Raw genomic sequence first — 4,604 nt, forward strand, 5'->3', positions numbered from 1 at the left:
CACGTGGGTATGGGTCCAACGTTGGAGACAAGCAGCAGCTGCCACTTCAGCGCACACATTGAATTGGGTGGGGTCCAGTAAGCAAAAAGTGAAATGAAAAGCTCAACTTGCAATCTAAAGTCTAAACAAACGGAGAACATCCATGCCAACCTGTCCAGTTCTTATTGATCGCCACGTGTCAACTGATTTCAGCATCTCCTTTGTAGTCCGTATACCAGGGGTGCGCTCCACTAGAATCTTTCTTCTCGTGGCTATCGTTTGCTGATCCAAAAGGAGATGTCTTTTACCGACACCTGTCTTGATTTTTGTTTACAGATAAGATTGGGACCACTGTATCTTTTTCTCTTATCTTGTTTTGCTCTTTTGATATTTTTATAATTTTGTTTTTCTACTTTGGATTTTGTAAACAAGTGCTTCCACTTTCCGTTGTCTCAAAACAAGGCTTATCATTGACTTCGGTTGCCAAAAAAAGAAGATGGCACAAGCAATTTGTGACCTTCCAAAGTTAAAGTGTTTTGCAATCTTTTAGAAAGAGAACGAAGTATTTTTTAGTAGATAAGAAGTAGTTTTTGATAAGAAAAAAAAAAAAAAAACTTTTTCCCAAAAGTACTAACACTTAAAATATTTTTTTAAAAACTTGATCAAATACTAATTACATTTTAAAAGTAATTTTTAAATTAGTTAGCCAAACACAAATTATTTCTCACAAAAATTATTTTTTTAAAAATACTTTTGAGAAAATCACTTTTAAAAATAAGTTGATTTTAGAAGTTTGGCCAAACAGGCTATCAGATTTGGACTTGATATTAGTTCATTTTTCAGCTTATATTGTAGGAAACGTAGTTGTGTCGAATACCCAATAATTTGTTAATTAATATCGACTAAATCACAAATACCAATAATTATTTATAGTGTGTATACGGTTAAAATCGGGCCCGTCTGATTTTACTATTTGACCGAGACCGGAAGGTTGCATCGAAGGATGGCCTCGTAACGGAACATACTAAATCACGAGGATAAGGTACCGAGTTCAGAATCGAGGTAGCTGTCGAGATCGAGGCTAGTAGCTATAGAAGCCAAATGAGATAGACATCGAGCAAGATCGAAGATAGCACAATAACATAAACGCGAGATATCCGTGACTGGTCGAGGATCATGGCGTAAATCTTGGAACGGATCAAATCAGAAACGGTTAATTAGCTAATCATGGGATTTCCTTCTGTAATTAGAATTATACCATAAATGGAATTCCTCTACTATTTAAAGGGGGGGTTGTAATCATCTGTAACACACATTGTTCACAGATATCAAAGCAATATAATTCTCTTTCTCGTTTATACTATTGTTCATCAGCTTGTTATATTTTAATTTTTCTTACATCAACCAGTTCGAGGGTATCCAAATTCAAGGGCTGAGTTCCATTCTAACACTGGTTTGTTTTACTTTATAGTTCATTTATGTTATTAATCTTCATATTTATCAATTGGTATTAAGTGAAATCACGTGTCTTTATAACTACATTATTGTTACAACCCAAATTTGCGTACCTTAGATCATTCCATAAGTTAGTCGACGTAAATCCAAGAAGAGATTATCTTTGAGATGATAAGAAGTTAATCCTATTGGTCTTAAACGATACAAGGGTGTATAAGAGTGGTTAACAAGTATTAGAAGTGAAACGAATCAAGGATGTTGTAACCCGCATTTTCGGGTAAAACTAGAGGTGATTAATTGTCCCAAGAGGTTATGTTTTAATGTATTTGAATAATATAATATCCATATCATAAGTCTTGAAGTCAAGAGAGTTATGAAACAAAAGTCGATAAAAGTTGTCGCAACTTATGTTTATAATTTTACATAAAATTTAGGTCAAATGTTACTACAGTTTTCTCCCAATGTACATGGAATTATGGGGTGATCTTCCTATCAAATTGAAGATCTATGAGTCTACTTTCCAACGCATTAAACCGTTTGTCGATACGATCTCGGAATAGAGAGATATTCGCGTTTTTGTGAGAGTGCGCCAAGCAGCTCTCTATGGGGCCCACATAGGCGGTTGAGATATATTGATATATATCAGACCCTTTAACCCCGTTTTAACTCATTAATTTTCATTCTCTTCAGACCCTAGACACCTAAAAACACTCTCTCAAGGTTCTCTCATGATCCAAGACCCAAACAAAGGGCAAACAACACAAATCAAGTGTCGGGAATCCCGTGGCGCTAGTAAGTTTCTTGTTCTTCTTGTTGTTGCTGATTTTTGTGTTGTTCCAGCTCGTGTTGGAGGTTGTTTTAAGTGTTTTATGTTCTGTAAATACTCCTTAAAGTTCTTAATATCAACCCTAGGTGATTTCAAGTCTTCTAAAGTAATTCTAGTTCCGAAAAGCCCAAATTGATTGCTAGTTTCGCTTCCTTGTTCTTGTGGCAGAATTTGAGGGATATTTCGTGGAACATTAAGGTCAAATTGGAGTTGTTCTTTCTGTTTAAAGGTAAGGAACCCCTTACTCTATAGATATTTAAGATTATCCAAGTTGCAGCTAAGTCATTGAAGCTAGAACTTGTGAAATATATATCGAAAGGCTTGGTAGTAATGTTGTTGGTTGGTGGACTGTTTTGGAGGCTCAATATGATTATTAATGATGTTGTTTGGGCTGTTTGGTGATTGTATTGACTTGTGTGAAGTCATATAAATAGGGGAGGTGCTGTCCATTTCATCGTAAAATAGGTTGTGGTCGATACATAATAGTTACGACGCTTAAACGAAAATGATAGTGTCATTTGTCTTATTGTAGACTAAGGAGTCGTGACATTTGCATAGCTTGAGGTTGGGCAGTATATACAAGGTATGTGAGGCTATCCCCTTCATTATTTTGCACGACTCCAATTGTACATAATGTAATGAACGAGCTCCCAAAGATACTCTACTCTTAGAAGCTAGCAGTACTTACATTGCTGCCCTTCTTATGAAACGATTAATATTGATGTTACTTCTCTTATTCTTATATTATCAATGTTGTTGGTAGCTCCTTATTCTTATAAGATTCTTGATGAAGGGTTAATCCTAATAACATGTACGAAGGATACCGACCTTACGTCACTCCAAAAGGTTCAAAATGTGATTCCAATGAGTCCAGCATGCATCATATATATGTATCTATTTTACTCTACCGAGCCACGCTATAGTTGGCCGGGTATGGCACCTATTGTGCAACCACTGATCAGTTGGGTTTTACCGAGCTCCACGTGGCCGGGTACGATTCTACCGAGCCCTATGATGGCCGGGTACGTTTTACCGAGCCTATTACGGCCGGGTATGATATGATGATGATGATGCCCACAAAGGCATATGTTTTAAAAGTTTATGTATATATATATGTATGTATCATGTATTTCATGTTAGTAGCCCTCAGAGGTACCCAGATGTCACAGGTTGTATATTCCCTATCACTGTTTACATTATTGTTCTTACTTATGCTATTCTGCCTTACATACTCAGTACTTTATTCGTACTGACGTCCTTTTATTTGTGGACCCTGCATGTCGTGCTGCAGGTCCTGATAGACGGGTAGACGCAGCTCCCCCATCACAGTAGGCTATCCGGTTCAGCGTTATTGGCAAGATCCTTTCTCCGGACTTGCCGTGGTCTTGGTATGCATTTTTGTTATTGACATTATGGGTATGTCGGGGCCCTGTTCCGGCAATGTTGTAGCACTGATGTAACTTTAGAGGCTCATAGACAGGTGTCGACTTATGTATGGTTTAGAATGCCTTGTCGGCTGATTTTTTGTTGTATAGTCTTTCATGGCATCATGTTAGCTCGTACCTTATATATAGTTCTTGACAGTCTTGTCGTCCCATGTTATGTATGTTCATGACATTATCTTTCATTGTTGGATGTTCATGATCCATGTCTACTATTTATATTGATCTTGTCGGCCCTTAAAGATAATAAGGAAGGTTAGATAAAATGTACGTTGGTGCTCGGCAAGTATGGCCCGGGTGCTAGTCATGACCCTCCAGTTGGGTCGTGACAAACTTGGTATCAGAGCAAGTCTGTCCTAGGATTGTCTATGAGCCGTGTCTAGTAGAGTTTTGATTATGGATGTGTAGCGCGCCACATTTATAATCAGGAGGCTACGTGACATCTAGGGTTGTTACCTTCTTCCTAAATCTAGATCGTTCGTAGAGTTGAGTCGTAAATGTTCATATCTAATATTCACATTGATTTCTTTCAGCGATGCCTTCGACTAGGAAGCAAGCGATTAGTAAACGGCTTGATATAGCTGTGGGCGAGGGTAACATTCAGGTGCCTCCAGCCAGAGCAGGCCAAAGTGAGGCTCAGAGTGAGATGCCATCTCATACCTCTCCGTCTCCTCCAGAGGATATTAGGAGGCACCCAGTACATCCAGTTCCACCGTCTGGCACTACAGACCACGATATGCGCAGTGCAGTGCAGTTGTTGACTAGCTTGGTAGCTGCTCAGGCTCAAAGGCAGAATACCGGTGCTGCTGATAAACCAGTTAGTGCGAGAGTTCGTGATTTTATTAGCCTAGACCCTCCAGTGTTTACCGGATCAGACCCCAAGGAGGACCCACAAACATTTA

The 4,604-nt window shown here is 38.6% G+C and overlaps 1 long non-coding RNA gene across 1 annotated transcript; it reads left to right on the top strand.

The window, feature by feature from the left end:
• Positions 1-1,538: 1,538 nt before the first annotated feature.
• LOC138910625 (uncharacterized) lies at positions 1,539-3,886 on the top strand. The gene is made up of 3 exons (XR_011415758.1): positions 1,539-2,226; positions 2,429-2,489; positions 2,793-3,886. It is a non-coding gene; the product is annotated as an uncharacterized lncRNA (long non-coding RNA).
• The last annotated feature ends 718 nt before the right edge of the window (positions 3,887-4,604 follow it).

Source organism: Nicotiana tomentosiformis, chromosome 4, assembly GCF_000390325.3.
Source record: "Nicotiana tomentosiformis chromosome 4, ASM39032v3, whole genome shotgun sequence".
In the NCBI taxonomy this organism is placed as follows: Eukaryota; Viridiplantae; Streptophyta; class Magnoliopsida; order Solanales; family Solanaceae; genus Nicotiana; species Nicotiana tomentosiformis.